Raw genomic sequence first — 21,369 nt, forward strand, 5'->3', positions numbered from 1 at the left:
AGTCAAAAGTTTAAATATTTCAATAATAAATAATAAAATAACATGAAAATAGTAAATATTTATTTACAATAAACACCAGAGTTTCAATCACAGGAAATACTAAAAATAATACAGATGGATAGATTCACACAGATACAGAAAAACAGTACTTAACTAATTTAATTATATTTTTTTGACTAATCTAAAAAAATTACTATTCCCTGTTTACTTACTAAAGCAAGGCAAGATAAAGTGGGTGAGTGATCCTTCTTCGTCAGGTTTCAAAAACAGACTGCCCTGAGACTTCTGTCTCATCTAGTATTAAAACATCATTTCAGTGCTGGATTACAGAATGACATCACATGCATCTGATCATCTGACTATGGTTCCCACACTACCCCCTTTGAAAGAAACTGAAACAGAATTTATCACATATTTGTAACCATACACACAGATAGAGCTTTGCTAAGATGTGTTATAGCATCCAAAAGCTATAAAACCATTTCAAAACTTCCATCATTCTAGAGTAGCAATTAGTTCACCCCTAAGGACAATGCAGTAGAATTCATAGTTTTGGTTTTCACAGACATTTTGTCTTTGGCTGTAATCAGAGCGGTAAGATGCAATCTTTATGGCTTAAACCAGGTAATTGAATTTCAGACTATTTTTCAAAGTTAGCTGGACTGATATTAACCTCTTCTCTTCCAGTATCCTCTGTTACAATATATTTATTTCAACAGTTACAATACAGCCTGACATGCAGCTGTATTTCTTTTCTGTCCAACAGGACCCACTGTTAGTACATTTTTAACACAAGCAGCTTTACAAATACATTTTCAACACAAGCACCTATACAAATCAGTTTGATATATAAATAACATAATTTTTTACAAAACTCCAGCTAGTAATGCTGACGTATGTTACACATCCACTGTCCTACTTCTCCTGGCATAGCTGGCAATACCTCACACCATTACAACCTGCACTTCAATGTATGTATGTTTCATATGCTATTCACATAATTAGAATGTGCCACTATATGTGCAGCAGGTTGGTGCAGAAGGACATATGTTCTAGCACTGCCACAGGTATGCTGCCTTTATGCTTTCACATGTTTCATTGGTGGGTGGTCCAACACAAGATGATGGTACATATGTGAGGTGACATGGTAGCCTATTACTAATGATGTGGGCAACATGCAGATGGCACAGTCAGATGACACAATGGCACTGTTAGCAATGCTAACATTGGGGTCATGTACACATATCTCACATATGAGGTGATAGTGGAGGGGCTGGCCAAACTTCCAGCATCACCTAATCACCTGTGTTTACAGCTGGGCATTCTATCAGGATTGGCAACACCTAAGCTACACAGGAGTTACCACCATAGATGGCATTCATCACCTGTATTGCCTCTAATATGCATGCACCCTCCATAGCGGACAGTTGTGTTGGTTGTCATTGCTGCCATGACTCAGGGTCTTTCCCTGAACTTCGTACCACACTTGGCATCAGTCAACAATTGTGCAGATCACTTATCCAGACACAGGCATCTGCTATACACATCATGGTAAAATGGTGAGCATGCTGTGTGGCTTGCCTGAGGATATGCAGCTACTGTGCTGACTGTGAAACCATCAGCAGCACTTGCACAGTGACATGGCATATATGGCTTTAGAACAAAAAGCCATGATCAGGTCACTAGTAGCCTATTGTTGCACCCATGAGGCATGTGGCAAATGCCATCTGTTGTGCCTCTGCAGGCCACACTAGCCATAGCTTTACAAAGGTCAGGGTGCAAGGTGGATAGTCACAGACTAGGTTTAAATAGATGGCAAACACTGTTCCAGAGACTGCATCATTATCACTCTGGCCACAGCAGACACCACACCTCAGCATGGCCATTATAATGATTGTGGCTGATGACATTTATCTGGCTTCATCCCAGGATACCTCACCTGGCAGATTGCTCTTGTTACCGCAGTTTCACATTGTACCTATCTACTGTTAGCTGTCAGAGTGCTATGGCTACCCATGGAAGTTATTGGTGTCATAATTGTCACCCAACAGTTGGCTCCTAACATTGTGAGCCACACTAGAATTCCTGTACAGACTCCCAAAGTGTTATACCATTCCTTATATAGAACGCATGTAGCCTGAAACTGCAGGACTAAATGTTACTCCTGATTTACATACACGACATGGAAGCTCCACCCCTCCACTGCAAGACGTGTTCTCTGACTCCAGCCAACTTGCTACCTGCCAGAGTGACTACCACTTCTCCCTCCTATGACCTTTACGTATGTGATATCATTGTTGTCACCTTTTCATTATGCTCTACCTGATCTGTGTAACTGATGATGACAGTCCTACTCACCCATCTGGCCTATGTGGTTAAGGTTCTCTCTGATGCACAGTATGGCCAATGCACTGTAATGCATAGTCTGGTTGTGTTAATACATGCTTTGTTTTATTCTTTGATGTCTTTATCATGGCTCATAGTTCTGGACTAGATGCCTACTCTTTGCCAGTGCTGCAGCATATTGTGCCCATCTCATCCTTGAATATGTTTGCAACTACAACCAATTTCTCAAATGACTTTGCACCTGACTCCCTATCTGCTTCTACAGCATGACTTTCTGTTAACATTGTGATGGTCCTAATCTGTAGCTGCTTCTGCACTACCATACTGTGTACCATGGCATACACTACAAGTAATTGATTGTTAGATTCAGGTGCAAACTGCAGTACACCACCAGTACTATCCAAGCAGCAAAAGAGTTTCTGAACAAATGTTTGATAATCTGTGTCTGAAAATGAACAGTGGTGAATGCCATCTCAGCCATGGTGGTTCCAAGGTATAGCCAGCTTCACCAGCAACATACAACAGTGAGCACCATTATAAGTAGCCTGCTGCCTACGCCAATGAGAAATGCATATACTGGACTTATATTCATGACAATTTTTAGAAACTTACCTTGCATGAAACACTGGCATAAGTCACATATTTGCCACATGTCGGAATTATGAGATCTGTCTAAGTGGTGTACAGGCACATTATATGTAATACCCAAGCGGTTTAGCATCAAAATCTCATAAGACGGTTATGCAAACCTTGGAAGATGGAATGTCTCTGTTCTAAGTTTTCATAATGTCGATTTTTTTTAAAGTTTGAATCTACAACAGAGAATGCTAGTGTGCATTTGCTGTTGTGCATTCGTCATTTTGAATGGAGATCACACTATAGTGGGTATCGGGAAATTTACCCTTTCCCTCACTGTAGTGCAATCTCAGAGTCTGTGTATATATATATATATATATATATATATATATATATATATATATATATATATATATATATATATATATATATATATATATATGTAGCAGAGGGTGTGAGAGGTGCAGGGGGGCTTATTCCCTTACAAAACATTAATAGGACATAACCGGAAGTCCAGTTAGGTTCTATAAAGTGGACATTGCTGACTACTGACTTTCTGAAATTACCACTTTCGGTGTTGTGAGCAGTCAAAATTTGGATTTTATGATATTTTAATTCTGGTAAATAATCACTCGCACAACTGTGTTGCAAGATTTTGATGGTGAACCTACCCAAGCACTACATACCACCAGACAGTTGATAGAGTGGAAACTTTTCGGGATACTGGATGCCATATGGAGTAGGTGGGGCTTTGATGGCAACGTGAATGCAATCATTGCCCCCTTGTACTTCAGAGAAATGTGTTATGTTGTAAAATGCCTGCATGGTGTTGGTTCTGTTTTCTATTGTGTTTGAAAACTATATCTGCTCCCCCACATGCTGCATCACATCAAGGAACTGGTGTAGAATTCTTGAGGCTTATGCCTGTGAAATTCCTAATTTGCCCCATGTCAGACACTGACATATCATAGTAGCAAGGATAGTTAATGTTATAAAAAACTTTAGTGTCACTAGGAAAAAAACATCCAATTTTCCAATTCCTTGTGTAGAAGACACATCTAGTAATTCACATGTGGTGTCTCGGTCTACATGGTAGTGATTGAGAATGTCCTGAGCATGAAGGTGATGATATGTCAGCCACACTGGCAGCTCCATCTGCAGAATGAATGGTGAAAACTTGCAACATCATGGCCACTGGTTCTGAGAGAGGCCACGAGCACTTGCTGTTTAGCTAACACTGCTGTTCTTCCTAACATATTAGTTAAAGTGAAGTTCCTGTACACTGAGGAAATCATAGTGTTCAGAATAGATGAGCAGTATGGCTCTCAGTGCTGGCTTTATATGCCTCTGAATCATTCCAACATGTTTCATTTCGTTATTTGCAAAGTAATGAGTCCCATTAGCATGATGATATGCATTTGCATGTCATTATCTAGCCATTTACCTACACTATTTTCCCCATATTTGGATCATGCTACTTGTTTCTGAATTACCCATTACCAGTGTGCCCCAGCTTATTGCACTAATTTGTATAATGCTACGTGTAGTGAATGACCTGGCACTGGAGGGGTTTGAATCTCACCACTGACAGACAAATGTCAAACATGTGAGGGACAGGGCCTATAATCCTGGGATCTATCCTACTACCCTAAATAGGTCTACTGGTCACCAGAGGGATGGTTTGTCAAGTCACACCACTGGTGCATAATACATTCATGTAAAAGAGGTACACACAAATCAGATTCACTAATCAATTCACCAACTACAACCTGGTCTCAAAAGCATACAGGGAACATGCAATGTTGCCCTGGGTATGGGTTTCCAACACCCACATCCAGACTGTGAGCATGATTTTTATGGATGATTATTTGATCAACACCAGCTTTATTGGTACAAATAAACTAACTGATAGTTTCAGCTCCTTGTTTTTTTTATTTATTTATTTATTTACTGGGAACTGTCATTTGATGTGTTAGTTGTTGCCAGTTTACTTATTTATTTATTTATTGCTTTGTTTTGTTTTCTTTTCTTTTTTTCATGCTGCTTGCTTAGTTAAAACTACAGTTGCATTCTGTTCCACTGTTTTAGTAACTGCAATTCTGCATTTGAGGGTGGGGCGATAGAGTTAACATGTAGTGGACATTGCCCTTTCTTTGCTGTTGTATAAATGTGTAATTATGTAAGGAGATGTGGGGTGAAACTCTTCATATGGGACTGTAGGGGCTGTTAGCATTATTGTTTTATTGTTGCTGATTTCAATGAAGTCACAGTGTAATGTATGGTTATGAAGCTTTGATAATGTAGCTTTATTACTAATGGATTCATTTTCACACGCTTTGTTATGACAACATAAATTCAGTGAATGATTCCGTATATTAGATATGACAGTGATGTCAGAATGTGATGAATATTTTAAATAAGGAACCGAAAATGAAGCAGCCTCTGCGAGTACGGCAGCTGCAGGGTCCTAAAGGGAAAGTACACAAAGCAGAAATGGACCAGCAAACAAGGCACATAGAATTAATGGAAAATACTTTAATAAAAGTATTAGGTTCTATTCAACAGACCGGTTTTGGCAATTACTTTACAGAGCCTTCTTCAATGTTTAAATTGAATACAAAAAAAGAACCTATTTATAATAAATTCCTTGAATCATGTGATTCATTACAAATGTTCATTGAGACCAGGCTTAAAGAGCCCACCAAGTTTAATAATCCATTTTTTCTCCATTGAATTCAATAAATCATGCCAGCCTAATTTATTGTTTCTGGATCTCAAAATTTTGTCAATAATGATGAAACTGAAACATGCATTATGATGATTTCAAGAATGTTTGTATAAGGCATTCGTTTCCGTCTTATTCCTGATATCACTGAGATGCTCAGATATGCGTAGATTCAATGGTCTTGAAGTTTGACCCACATAAAATGCAGAACAATTGCACTTGGCCAAGTAAATGACCCAATCAGAGGAACAATTAGCAAAAAATTTTATATTATACACCTCTGGGGTATTTTGGCTTATAAAACTTTTGGTTTTAAGTAGCTTCATGCAATATGTGCAATGTCCGCAAGGAAAGTATCCAAGTAAAGGTTCTCCTGATAATGTAGTGACACAGAAGTGATACCCGGGGTAAACCTACGATCTCCCATCCACTCATCAAGATTCCTCTTGAAGAGAGTCAATGAGAGACTCTGCCTAACCTGGACTGGGATTTTATTCCAGAGTGAAGGGAGCCTCTGGGTTATGAATCTGTCCCTTCAGCATGTCCTATTTATTTCAGTGCTGAGGTTCAAGTCTCTCCAGCGCGTAGCTCGATGGGATTTGGATTTTCTGAGGTGCAGCATGTCCATTAATTCCGGGTTGGACATGGCTTTATACGTCAGGCACAGATCGCCTCTGAGCAGGCGGTATGCCACTGAGTAGAACTGGAGTTTCTTTAACCGGGCAGCATATGGCATCTGTTTGAGCCCTTTGATCCTCATGGTGAGGTACTTTTGGGGTCTTTCCAGTTGCTGCAGGTGTCTGGTAAGGTACATCCCAAAAGGGGCATGGTACTCAGTTATGGGCCTGATGAGGGATGAGTAAAGAGGCACGATGACCTCCCCTGATCTAGATGTGAATCCCTTCATGATTAGGTGGGCTATATAAAATGTTTTTCTAACCACTTTGGCCACGTGGTTGTCAAATGAGAGATTGCTATCAGCTTGGGTCCCCAGGTCCCTAATTACTTCTTCTGTACTTAATGGATTACCACCTATGTGGTAATTTGTGGGCACTTTGTTTTTGCCAAAGGGGATGACTATACACTTTTTGATGTTTAGCTTGAGGCCATGGCTCTGGCACCAGTTGTCTGTTTCTATGAGGCCCTTCTGGAGGATGCTTGTGTCAGCTGGAGAGTCGATTATGGCACCCAGTTTGCAGTCATCTGCAAACTTGCTCAGTCACAGTCCTTCCGTGTTGGCCTGTACCTCCGAGAAATATATACCGAACAAGAGAGGTCCCAGGACTGAGTCTTGTGGGATGCCACTTGTAACTGGTTTGGAGTCTGACATGGCTCCAGCAATTCTAACCATGTGGGTTCTGTCCTTGAGCCAGTTTGTAACCCATCTAGTGACATAGGGGGTTATATTTAAGCTGGTGAGCTTATCTATAATGCCCAAGTGGGGTATTGTATCGAAGGCTTTTGCGAGGTCCAGGTAGGCTGTGTGGACCACCTTCCCCTCGTCAATGGCCTTGGTGACTGTTTCAAAGAAATCGACCAGGTTTAAGAGGCAGGATCTGCCCTTAACAAAGCCGAACTGGGTAGGATCCAGTGTCTGTAGGTCCCCAATATCTTTATTTATGAGGTCCATGATGATCCTTTCCATAGCTTTGCAGACCAAGCTAGTCAGGCTTATGGGGCGATAGTTTCCAGGATCCGTTGAGGCACCACCTTTGTGGAGAATGACCACTGTTGCTGTACGCCACTCTTTGGGTACATACCCTGTAGTAAGGCTGAGATTGAACAGTAGTTTTATGTTTGGGTTTAGCTCTTCTTGGAGTTCATGTAGGACGCAGCCTGGGACACCGTCTGGTCCCATTGATGCAGTGTTTTTTGCTTTGGAGAGGGCGGCTCTTACCTGAGCATCTGAGATGTCAGGGGGGAAGCATTCTGCTGGGATAGATATTTGCCCTTTTGGTAGGGAGGGGGGGAGAAGTTTGCACTGAACCTGTCAGCTAGGATGTTGGCAATGTCTGTGGGTTCGGTGTATTTTTTGTCATTTTGGACTAATTCTGAGCATATCTGGGAATTCCCACCCAGGTTCCTAACATAACTAAAGAAAGCATTGTGATTATCCTTAGTGTCCTGTGCAATTTTTCTCTCGAAGCTGGCCTTAGACAATTTTATGAGTGCCCGTAGTTTTTTGCAAATACTGATCAGAGATGCCTTCCCTTTTTGGGATTTTGCTCTATCATGTAGTAGCTTCCCTCTTCTATTGTATATTTTGTTTATGGCTGGGGTCCACCAGACAGGACGTCTGCCTTTGGAGGATTGGGTCTTGGTTTTATTTGGGATTGCATGATCCATGCATTCCTGAAGGTGTTCATAGAATGCATTTATAAAGGATTCTGCGGTCTGGGCCGTATTTTCCACAGGCCCGGGGACTTTGAAGGATTCCACCTCGGTTTTGAGGAGTGTGAAATTTGCTTTAGAGAAGTTTTTTACTGTGGTTTTCTGGGCAGAGGGTGGGGTCGGGATGTGAATATCCAGTGAGATTAGTTTATGGTCTGATCTTACCAGTGAGGGATACACTTCTGGTCTGGAGCATAGAGTCCCCATGTTGGTGATGATCAGGTCCAGTATGTTTTCCCCTCTTGTGGGAGTGGTAACAAGTTGTTCCATAGCATTTGAGTTTATAAATTCTAGGAACCTTTGAGCTAGGGTGTTGGAACTAGAGTAATGCTCCCAGTCTAGGTTTGGGTAGTTGAAGTTGCCCAATATAATGGTGTTTGGAGAGACCTTCATATTTTCCAGTGTTCTCAGGAAGGCCGAGTCGGGTTCCTGGGTTCCTTGTATCAGCTGCCTCATTTCTCTATACAACTTCCTTATTATTTAATACAGTGTTCACATCAGGCATCACTTACCTGGTCAGCTGCTGTAAATCATCATGATTTCATTACTGTCATAATTTTGCAATAATGTGTACATCTTCTTGGTTTGGGATACCTTGTCTTTATGACAAATAAGCCACAAAGTTTTCACAGGTAGCAGCATCATTGTATCGGCTCTTTAGAGAGGTTGGTGGATTTTCTGATCTAGAGTTCTTAATCTGCTTTACAAAGTTTTGAATCTTGCCTCTATAGACTGTATAAGGGCCTTATGATGCAAAACATTTTAACAAATCACTACTCATTTGGTGAAGAAATATTACCACACATCCATGTAATGCGTCACTGTAGTATCTATACTTGCCCCTTCTTCTACTCTTTTTCCTCAATACTGCTCAATCTTTCCATCAGTATCTACAAAAACAAGATTATACCTTCTTCTCCTGTAAAACTAAATACATCCTATTCTAGTAGACTGCCATCATTATTATCCCATCCAGCTATCATTTAGGCATTCTGACCCATCTCCAGCCCCCATTCCATTTGACCTTTTACTTTAAGTACCGTCTATAAATCTGGGTACAGAGATTTTAAATTAAATTAAAGCAAAGAATGGTACAAGGGAAACATGACCCAACTCCAGTGATAACAGTCATACTTTTTACAGTTGATGCTTAGTATAATGAGACAGTAGTGACACACATGGATAAGATCTATAAGATCTATATCTGGAAGACTAAAAGGTCACTTATTAGACAAGACAAGAAACTAATTTCATGTCCTTCTAACAGCTAAAAATCAATAGACTACACTGCTTCCATGGTTCGTACATTGTCTATGGTAGCACGGTCCTTCGCGTTGTTAGTGAAAGGAATATTCTGTCCCTACTCCCTTCTGCCTCCAAACAGAAAAGTCACAAAAGTAATGGGATTGCATGCTTAATCGTGTTCTGGTGAGAAGGCTATCAAAGAAGAAGAAACTGAGGAAAGGTGATTTTTATATGCAAAAAAGAATGATTTTATTAATTAGAAGTAGTTACAGTGCGGCTCATGCACCCCTGTAATATTCATATAAGGATTTATATGGATGCAGGATAGGATGTTTGGTTAGTGGTCCGAGAAGAAAAGTGTGTGTGTGTGTGTGTGTGTGTGTGTGTGTGTGTGTGTGTGTGTGTGTGTGTGTGTGTGTGTGTGTGTGTGGGTGTGTGTCTGTGTGTGTGTGTGTGTGTGTGTATGTGTCTGTGTATGCATTAGAATACAAAGAAAAATATGCAGGATAGAGGTTGCATTGCAAGACAGACAGATTTTTTTATATTACATTATAACAAGAGTATTTTTAAAAACTGAAGCGCTATGGTGAAACATTTCAAGATTTCCATTAGCAGGAATAGCCTGGTACTTAAAACAACATGACACACATTCTGGCAAATAGGTGTGCCATTCATACTAGTAAACGGCCTGTTTTGACCTTCTCTTGTATCAGCTGCCTCATTTCTCTATACAACTTCCTTATTATTTAATACAGTGTTCATATCAGGCATCACTTACCTGGTCAGCTGCTGTAAATCATCACTCTGTTTTCAAATACATGTATGGAAGCAAATAAAAAGTGAAAAGCGTAGGAAAAGGAATGGATTATTGTTTTCTCTAAAACAGAAAGGAAAAAAACTTTCCAGAAGTGGTTTGGGAAGACAGGTATGTAATTTTTGTAAGCAAGCAAAAATAACTAAATTGCATCAGTGGCTTTAGTCCTTCAGCTCATAGCCATGTTTCTGGCCAAGGTAGACATCAAAAGAATAAACTTTAGTCAACATCCAGTTTAAAAGTAGACATTTTATCAGATTTATTATAGAAGGTTTCTATTTTATGACTGAGATTCCCTCCAACCAGACATACACACTGTGTAACTCTGAGGAAGTCACTCAACAAGACAATGCTCTAGGGTCATCCTGTAAAAGAGGTACCTGTGCCCAGGTGGCTTATCCAGTGGAAGAAATGAATAAAATAAACAGAATGAAAATGCCAAATTCTAGCCACTCCAGTGACATAGAGAATATTTTATTGACTATGGCCCAGTCAATCCATGTTTAATTAGCAGCTCTGGCAGCTGATAGAGTGGTAGAGAGATGGTCATTACCAGTCCTTGGGGGGGGGGGGTCATGAAGGTGCCTCTGGCAACATTCCCTTGGTGGAGGTTGGAAATGTAGCTGCCAAGTGGTGTGTTCAAAGGGTGAATAAGGTGAAGACATATATGAGCTGCCACAGAGAAGGGGCAAAATGAATTAGAGGAGGGAAAAAGACCCCCCCCCCCACAAAAAAGAGAAATTCTGGTTAAGCAACAGAAACCAGTCAACACCGAAAATTAAGATTACTATAATGTGTTCCACAATGTGATGCAAATATTTTTTGTTTGCTGATTAGTTCTTCAGAAGTGAGAACTTTTAAGCAGCCAGTTAGAGTTGTTCTGTTTGATTGAGTTCTTTTACACCTAATCATCTCGGTTTCTATATTCAATCAATACTCACTCCTTTCTCTTGCTGCCTACTTTGACTATTCCCTGAATTTGTTTTACCTACCCCAGCTCAAGATACTAACAAATTCACGGCCCATACATCAAACTTCTACAATATTTCTTGGCTTAGTCCAGTAGAAGAAAATATGTTTATTTACACTGTCTTATGTCACATGTGATATATCTGAAACACAGTGTAATCTAAATTAGTAATGACCTCAAATTTGGTAACTCAAGTTACAGTAGTTTAGTAACTTATCTATTCAGATATGGAAGTGCTACTACTGCCATGGAGAATTTTATGTGCATTAACAATGAGGTGCCTGATATCATGAGAAATACATTTAGTTTGTCACTGACAAGTTTAGAGTACACATTATCAAATTGCTTCTGTACAATCAAGCATCATTTCTTCATAGGTTCATAGGTTCATACTAGGCTATCTGCCCGAGGGCACTTATAAGCCTAGCCCATAGTTTTGTGGCTTACGCCACCCGTTTAGTTTGGAGAAACTATGCCCATTATTTTGCTGTGCCTCTGTCGAGCAGTGACACTGAGGTAACCCCTGGGGTGTATCTGCGATCTCCCATCCATTGGTCAAGATTCCTCTTGAACAAGGCCAGCGAGGTGCTCTGCCTCACATAAACCGGGATTTTGTTCCACAGCATAGGGAGTCTTTGGGTGATGAATCTATCCCTCCAGCACGTCCTATTAATAACCGTGTCGAGGTTTAAGTCTCCGCCTTGTGGCTCTGAGGGATCTAGATTTTTGAGATGAAGCATGTTCATCAAATCTGGGTTTGACATGGCCTTGTATGTCAGGCATAGGTCACCTCTGAGCAAGCGGTAAGCAACTGAATATAACTGGAGTTCTTTCAGTCGGGCAGCATAAGACAGATTTTGAGACCCTTTATCCTTTTGGTGAGGAACTTTGTGGCCTCTCCAGCTGCTGCAAGTGTCGGGTCAGATACATTCCGAATGGGGCATTGTACTCGATCATTGGTCTGATGAGTGATGAGTATAGGGAGACTATGACTTCCCTTGATCTAGATGTGAATCCCTTCATGATAAGGTGGGCAATGTAGAAGGTCTTCCTAACTACTTTAGCAATATGAGTGTCGAATGAAAGGCTACTGTCAACCTGGGTTCCCAGGTCCCTAATAACTTCTTCTGTGTTCAGGGATTGCCACCTATATGGTAGCTAGGGGTAACCTTATTTTTCCCGAAGGGTATGACTATGCATTTCTTGGCATTTAACTTTAGGCCATGGCTCTGGCACCAGTTATCCATTTCTGTGAGACCCTTCTGAAGGATATCTGTGTCGGATGTGTTTTCAACTACGCCCGGTTTGCAGTCATCTGCAAACTTTGTCAGCCATAACCCTCCTGTGTTTGCTTGTACTTCAGAAAAGTAGATGCCAAACAAGAGTGGGCCCAGGACTGAGCCCTGTGGGACACCACTTGTGACAGGCTTTGAGTCTGACATGGCGCCAGCAACTCTGACCCTGTGGGTTCTGTCACTCAGCCAGTTTGCAACCCATCTTGTAATGTATGGGTTTACATTTAAGTTGATGAGTTTTTCAATGATACCCGAGTGAGGTATTGTATCAAAAGCCTTCGCCAGGTCTAGGTAGGCTGTATGGACTGCCTTTCCTCGTCAATGGCCTTGGTGACTGTTTCAAAAAGTCAACCAAGTTTAGAAGGCATGATCTGCCTTTGACAAAGCCAAACTGGGTTGGATCCAAAGTCTGCAAGTTCCCTATGTCTTTATTTATGAGATCCATTATGATCCTCTCCATGGCTTTGCAGATAAGGCTTGTCAAGCTAATGGGACGGTAATTTCCAGGGTCGGTGGAGGCACCGCCTTTGTGGAGTGGGACCACAGTCGCCAGCGCCACTCCCTGGCAGTATCCGGAGGTGAGACTAAGATTAAACAGCTGTCCTAACTGCGGGTTTAATTCCTCGTTGAGTTCATGGAGCACACAGCCGGGGACACCATCAGGTCCCATGGATGCTGTGTTCTTTGCCTTGGAGAGAGCAATTCTCACCTGGGCGTTAGAGATGTTTGGGTGGCTACAATCATTTGGTATAGATATCTCTCCTTTAGGGGGGGAGGGGAGAAGTTTGCACTGAACCTTTCAGCCAGTATGTTGGCAATGTCTGTAGGATCAGTAATCTTCACATCATTTTGAACTAATTCTGAGCATATCTGGGAGTTTCCTCCTAGGTTTCTGACATAGCTAAAGAATGCCTTATGGTTGTCTTTAGAGTCCTTAGCTATTTTATTCTCAAAATTAGCTTTGGATGATTTTATGAGAGCTCTTAGCTTTTTACTTATAGTGATCAGCGGTGCCTTACCTTTTAAGGATTTTGCTCTATCTTGTAGTAGCTTTCTCCTTTTGTTGTAGAGTTTGTTTATGGCTGGGGTCCACCAGACTGGACGCTTACCTTTGGTACAAAGAGTCTTTGTTTTGCTTGGGATTGCCTGATCCATGCAGCCCTGCAGGTGCTGGTAGAAGGCATTTGTAAGTGATTCAGCGGTTTGAATAATGTTAACCGCCGGCTCAGGGGCCTTAAAGGAGACCACACTAGTCTTTAGAAGTGTGAAGTCGGCTTTTGAGAAGTTCTTTACTGTGGTCTTTTTCATTTCGGGTGGGGGCGGGATGAGGACCTCCAGCGAGATCAGTTTGTGATCAGATCTCACCAGTGAGGGGTATACTTCCGGCGTTGAACATTGTGCTCCCATGTTCGTGATGATGAGATCAAGTATGTTTTCTCCTCTTGTGGGGATGGTGACTAGTTGTTCCATGGCATTTGAGTTTATGAATTCCAGGAACTTTTGGGCTAGAGTGTTTGGGCTTGAGTAGTGTTCCCAGTCTATATTAGGGTAGTTGAAGTCACCTAGTATGATGGTGTTCGGAGATACATTTATCCCTCCAGTGTTTTCAGGAAGGCCATATGAGGTTCCTGAGTTTGCGAGGGTGGCCTGTAACATGCTACAAATTGCAGAGCAGTCTTGCCTATGGTTAATTGCACCTGGATGGTTTACGATGCATCGTGCGATGCCACCAATCTTGAGGTGTGGGTGTCCTTGATGAATATGGATACCCCTCCTCCTTTCTTGGTATTGTCCAGGTTTTGGGGCCGGAACGCATGATATGAGGTAAAACCTGATAGTGCTGGGGTGCTCTCAGGAGCCTTGAACCAGGTTTCTGTCACAGCACAGACATCGATGTTCTCCATACTGAGAAGGGCCTCGAGTGCGTGCATCTTGAGGTTGAGACTTCTGGCATTGAGCAGCATTACCCTTAGTTTTTTTTCTTTGTTTTGTTCTAGGGTGGTAGGTTTAGAATTTGAGCCTTGCCTAAAAAAGGCACTATGGGGTGGCAAGAGCCTTTGCCAAAATCCGGAATCCCAGGGGTGACAAGTGCAAGCCGTCCCTTGCGAAGCAGCGTGGCTTGTCGAGCATGTCATCCCAGGCAGACAGACATTGGATCCCCTTTGAATGACACCAGAGTTTAAGCCAATTGTTAAAGCTGATCATCTTATCTCTGTATTGTGGCATCATTCTTGGTGAAGGTAGGATACTGCTCAAGGTCAGGGTCATACCTGCTTGGGCTACATAATCAGAGAGCTCCTCTATGTCAGCTCAGCCTCCAGTTTGGCCGTATAGTTGCATCTCTCGCATGTATTTGTGTTTTGTGGGAGGAGGAGAGGGTTGTCTGTGTACATGAGGCAATTGTAACATTGCCTCAATATTCCCAAGTTCACCAGCTGAGCAGGAGAGGACATTAGCATCTGATCCCTCGACATGCTAGAAGGAATAGACAGAAAAACTTAATAAAAGGTTCTGGGGGATGTGGGTGACCGAGAAATGGGGTTTGCTTTTTTGGGGTACTTTCTATAACAAGAGTGCTGTATCGAGGTGATAAGTACTGTAGGAGCAAGTGCTTCGCTATACAGATAGAGAATAGTCTACTTGGGAGTCAAGTAGAGATAATTTATAGTTGTAGGATACACTAAATAGGACAGTAGTATACTTTGAGGAAGGTAGTTTTAAGGGAAAATTTGAAGAGTGGACTTTAGGTAGCCCTAATAGTTTAAATCTGATTAACCGGCGCTGCCCTAGTGTGCAAGGGTAGCAGCTCCGCGCTAAAGCGTGCTAACGCGTGCTTTATAGCAGGGGGCTGGAAAAAACAGGAAATGACCCAAAATGGCCGACGAATTACTAGTTGCTGCTTCTAACCACTCCTCTGAGGACAAACAAGCAGCTCAGTACTCCCCACTCCCACTGGTGAGTAAAGAAACTACCTCTGGCCACACAAGAAAATGGAGGAACACAGAAACCAAATACAAAGCCCAGGGATCAGCAAAATCTGATCACTGGAACAACTAGCTAGGAAAGTTTAGGAAAGGAGAAATATTTTTTTTTGTTTTTTTTTTTGCAAGCAGACAGAAAAAAATGCAGTAAATGCTTTGTTTTCGACTAAATTGCTATCAAAGGCTGGTACACTTGAGTGTATTAGCCTGTTTGTTACTTTTAAGCAATACTTTAGCCCACAAGTGCAATCAACAATATAAGCTCACAAAAACAGGACAATAAGGTAATAAAACAGTAATATAGGCACAAACAGTAGTTGAAAAGCTCAAAAGGTCGAAAAATGCAAACTAAAAAGTTTAAAAAATACTTATGATCAAGAAAGTTGCTTTTCTGCTCTCTGCTGGCTTAGGAACTCTGCAGGGGACCACGAGGAGCTATGCCTAGTTCTCTAATGCCAGAAAAGCCTGCCAAAGCGTGCTTTATAGCAGGGGGCTGGAAAAAACAGGAAATGACCCAAAATGGCCGACGAATTACTAGTTGCTGCTTCTAACCACTCCTCTGAGGACAAACAAGCAGCTCAGTACTCCCCACTCCCACTGGTGAGTAAAGAAACTACCTCTGGCCACACAAGAAAATGGAGGAACACAGAAACCAAATGCAAAGCCCAGGGATCAGCAAAATCTGATCACTGGAACAACTAGCTAGGAAAGTTTAGGAAAGGAGAAATATTTTTTTGTTTTTTTTGTTTTTTTGCAAGCAGACAGAAAAAAATGCAGTAAATGCTTTGTTTTCGACTAAATTGCTATCAAAGGCTGGTACACTTGAGTGTATTAGCCTGTTTGTTACTTTTAAGCAATACTTTAGCCCACAAGTGCAATCAACAATATAAGCTCACAAAAACAGGAAAATAAGGTAATAAAACAGTAGTATAGGCAAAAACAGTAGTCGAAAAGCTCAAAAGGTCGAAAAATGCAAACTAAAAAGTTTAAAAAATACTTATGATCAAGAAAGTTGCTTTTTCTGCTCTCTGCTGGCTTAGGAACTCTGCAGGGGACCACGAGGAGCTATGCCTAGTTCTCTAATGCCAGAAAAGCCTGCCAAAGCGTGCTTTATAGCAGGGGGCTGGAAAACACAGGAAATGACCCAAAATGGCCGACGAATTACTAGTTGCTGCTTCTAACCACTCCTCTGAGGACAAACAAGCAGCTCAGTACTCCCCACTCCCACTGGTGAGTAAAGAAAATACCTCTGGCCACACAAGAAAATGGAGGAACACAGAAACCAAATACAAAGCCCAGGGATCAGCAAAATCTGATCACTGGAACAACTAGCTAGGAAAGTTTAGGAAAGGAGAAATATTTTTTTGTTTTTTTGTTTTTTTTGCAAACAGACAGAAAAAATTGCAGTAAATGCTTTGTTTTCGACTAAATTGCTATCAAAGGCTGGTACACTTGAGTGTATTAGCTTGTTTGTTACTTTTAAGCAATACTTTAGCCCACAAGTGCAATCAACAATATAAGCTCACAAAAACAGGAAAATAAGGTAATAAAACAGTAATATAGGCACAAACAGTAGTCAAAAAGCTCAAAAGGTCAAAAAATGCAAACTAAAAAGTTTAAAAAATACTTATGATCAAGAAAGTTGCTTTTTCTGCTCTCTGCTGGCTTAGGAACTCTGCAGGGGACCACGAGGAGTAGATTTCTGCCCATTAGGATTGTAAAATGTATATCACATAAATGTCTGTACTCATCTATGTAGCTACAGCCTTTTAAAATATATATTTTTGCTGCCTCATCGTCTCTTCCAGTATTAACACTAACTTTTTCAAATGAAAGTGCCCAACTGCCATTAAATTTGAAACACCAGCATTTACCAATATTATTATTATTGGTGTACACCAGCACTGTAAAACATTACCTTGAGATCTGTGCTCTCCCTGAATGGTAAAATGTTTATTCCTTTCTTCCTACCTTTTAAGTAATTTTCAAAAGAATAAGCCAAATGAAAGGAAACACTTGGACAAAATTCTACTAACAAGCCAAATGTGTAACCAAAATGTTCTTATGAGGTTTGTGAAATGTCAGAAGCAAATGAGAACTGTTCATTAAGAATTAGCTCTAAGTTTCTCCATATAAATTTCTCATATAATATTAAATTAGTCTTAAAATGTTAGAATGATGAAAAGTTAGGAAGTGGTTAGGCTTTCAGTTTGCTAACGAGATGCTGCTTCCTGACATCAGTTTACTGTTAATGTAGCTTCTATTGATCCTGAGCAGTAATATACATTAAGGAAAAAGCTTGCATTAATAGCTATACTCATGTATAATGTGTATGCATGATTACCTGCCCCCCCACATACACACACACACATGCACACACATGCACGCACTCGCACGCACATGCATGCACACATATACATGCACTCATGCACACACACACACACACACACACACACACACACACACACACACACACACATGCACACATGCACGCACACACACACACACACACACACACACACACACACACACACACACACACACTCGCACGCACATGCATGCACACATATGCATGCACTCATGCACACACACACACACACACACACACACACACACACACACACACACACACACACACACACACAGTTCTTCCTCTTTCCTATATCCCCCAGCCCCACCTTCTGTTCTATATATTCCACCCTTGCCCTCAAGACAGTTCTTCAATAAATAAATGGGCAGACTCAATAGACTGATAATATTTACTATGTATGGCAGAGTCTTGTATTTATCCAAAGAAAGATATGAAAACAGTATTATAAAATGTCACTGTCTGACCCTTTCTTTATAATGCTGTACTTGAAAAGTAAAAAAAAGCATTTTAGCCTTAGTCAATACCAGATATTTTTAGTACAATATTTGTGGGTAGGATAAATTTTCCTGTTGAGATGTAAAAAAAAATAAATAAAAAGTAAATCAGCAATCAAATAAATTAGATACATTACAATCAAAAGAACCAAAACTTACCTAAGCTACAAGTCTGCACTCATGAGGCTAAGCATATGCTTTTGGGTTTGCTTCTTGAAGTATAGCGTTCGATTATCTCACCCTCCATTCACTTGCCATGTAACTCGGAATATGTCACTTAGCCAGAAAGTATTCAGGGACAAATGGGCTAGACTCCTCAGTGGTCTCCTAAGCTGAACGCCAAGTAATTACCTTATGAACAAATAAATTCCACTCAAAGAAATGGAAAGATTGGAAAACTAATGAGTTGTAACATTGCAGCAGTTGGCTCCCACAGAGTGTTCCTGTTTTGCTGAGTGACTGTCTTGGACTAATCAGTGTAATCTACTGTTATTTTGCTTTGCTGAATCTTCATTCTTGTTTTGATATGCTCCAATTTTGCTGTGATAACCACTGTTTCCAAGTGCTTGTGCTGACTGCAAACACATATTTACTGTTATCAACTTTAGAGCCACAACTTCAGTTGAAGATCTAATTACAGCATCCATTCTTCAGAGACTAGATTACTAAGGAGCAGCTTTGCAGTGGGAGAGACTGTTAGTATATCAGTCATGTTCAAGAGTTTGACCACGTGCACTATTTATCTGCCTTTTCCATCAAAGTTGTTAGTGGATTACATAAATTCTTTTGGGCAACACAAACATCTGATATATGGAGAGACATACCATTACAGTTATTACAGATTTGCCTTTAACTTGATTTTACCCTAGTTCTATACCAATGAAGCATCTGAACTTTTATACACAGTGAATACTTGAAACAACAGTACAGCAGGATCATAGGAGATTACTAGACTATCTACCCAGAGGTCATTTTAAGCCTAGCCATTTCATCCCAGTGTAATACCATAGAAATGCTAGTCATTACCCAGGATTGCATTTAGTGATGACTGCCCATGTCCAGGAGAGTTGTGGGCTCTATCCCCACTAAGAATTTATGGTGCCCCATCCACTCATTTAGGTTCCTCTTCAACAGTGTCATAAAGGTGCTCTGTTTCACATGAATCTGTAGCCTGTTCCAAAGACGCAGCAATTGCTCCAGCATGTCACAGGCCATATTTAGGTCACTGGAATGGGTCACTCTTGTCCTGTTTGATTTGCTGATATGCAGCAATTTCATTAGGTTTGGGTCTGAGATTGCTCTGTAGGCCAGGCATACGTTTCCCCTGAGAAGGCTATACAATACAGAGTATAGTGTCAGGGCTTTAGCCAGTCTGTGTAAGGCACATGCTGGAGCCCCTTGATCTTCTTTGTTAGAAACCTCTGAAGTCTCTCTAATTGCTACAGGTGCCTAGCATGGTACATGCCAAATGGGGCATTATACTCAATTACAGGCCAGATAAGTGCCAAGTATAGGGAGTTATAACTTCTTTTGCTCTCAAGCTGATGCCTTTACTGATAAAGTGTGATATGTAGAAAGCATTCCTTACTACAGTAGACACATAGTGGTCCCAATCTCTCAGAGCCACATGCGCCAGGGATCTAAACCTTGTCATCACAATGAACAAAACATGCTGGAGGGATAGTTTCCTGACCCAGAGACTCCCCATACTCTGGAATAGACTGCCCATACATGTCAAGCAGAGTGTCTCCTTGGCCCTCTTCAAAAGGAACCTTGACAATTGGATGGGAGATAGGAAATTCACCCCGGGATCATGTCAGTCACCCTGCTAGACAGGGGTCCAGGGAAGTAAATATTGTGGGAAGAAATATCCGGGGGATTGTTTGGCTAGGCTTGTATAGGCCCTAAGGCCAATAGTCTAGTACCAGCCTATGAACCTATGAACCTATATATATAGACACACACACACACACACACACACACACATCAAATGATCGAAACCACACATCATTGAAGACGAGATCATTGAGATGAGAATTTCAAAATCCCATTTCAACGAACCAGCAGAAAAAGATCTTCCCGGGGTAAGTAACCAATTACTCAAAAAGAAACAAAACCTAAACCACACCATCCCTAACCCATCCAGTAAATATAACAACTCCGAGATTGCACTACAGTTGGGAAATGGAAAATGTTCACTGTCATGAAAACAGGTTACTTACTCTGAGAAGATCTTTGTTGTTCAGCTGGCTCGCAGAAATTGGATTTCAATATTCTTGTCCCAACAATCTCGTTTTTGATGATGTGGGGTTTTGACGATTTGTATAATGCATAAACACACACTAATATATACACACACAAATATACAAAGTCACACATACACAGATACACGTGTGTGTGTGTGTGTGTGTGTGTGTGTGGTGGATATAAAAAGTGTACACACCCCTGTTAAAATGACAGGTTTTTGTGATATTATAAAATGAGACCACTATAAACCATTTCAAAACTTTTCCCATCTTTAATATGACCTATAACCTGTACAATTCTATTGAAAAACAAATCTGTTAGGGGAAAAAATATAAACAATAAAAAACGTACAATAAGCTGGTTGCATAAGTTTGCACACCCTTAAACTAATATTTTGTTGAAGTACAGATTTTCGCAGAATGTCCAGATTTTTGCCTCAAATATTTGGTCTGTTCCTCATACAATCTGTGGTTTACTGGTAAATTACAGAGGAATGAAGTCACTAAATAATGACATATATTTGAGTTTCAGACTTCATATCCCCCAGAAAATACATGCTAACACAAATCCTGTTATTCTTAATGCTTTCTAAATGAACAAGAGCAATATTTAAAATCTGTGCCTATTTTTGGGCCTTTGTGCCCCCATTATTTTAGGCTTTGTCCAGATTTCTTGCGTTAAGGAGTTGAGCGGTATGAAGAGCACTGGTTGTCCTTCATAAAGGTGGCAACACTACTAATGCTAGCAAGTATAGATTAATAAGCTTGACTAGAACTCTCTGAAAGATTGTGAAACATATCACTATAGACTTCATAAACAAAGACACTGACAACCTAAAAATCTCTCAACCCAAATCAGTTTAGGTTTGTGAAGTGTTGATCTACCTGCCTAAACCAGTGAGCGTCTTTTAAAAT

Source organism: Protopterus annectens, chromosome 2.part2 (genome assembly GCF_019279795.1).
Source record: "Protopterus annectens isolate FY-2018-M chromosome 2.part2, PAN1.0, whole genome shotgun sequence".
Classification (NCBI taxonomy): domain Eukaryota; kingdom Metazoa; phylum Chordata; order Ceratodontiformes; family Protopteridae; genus Protopterus; species Protopterus annectens.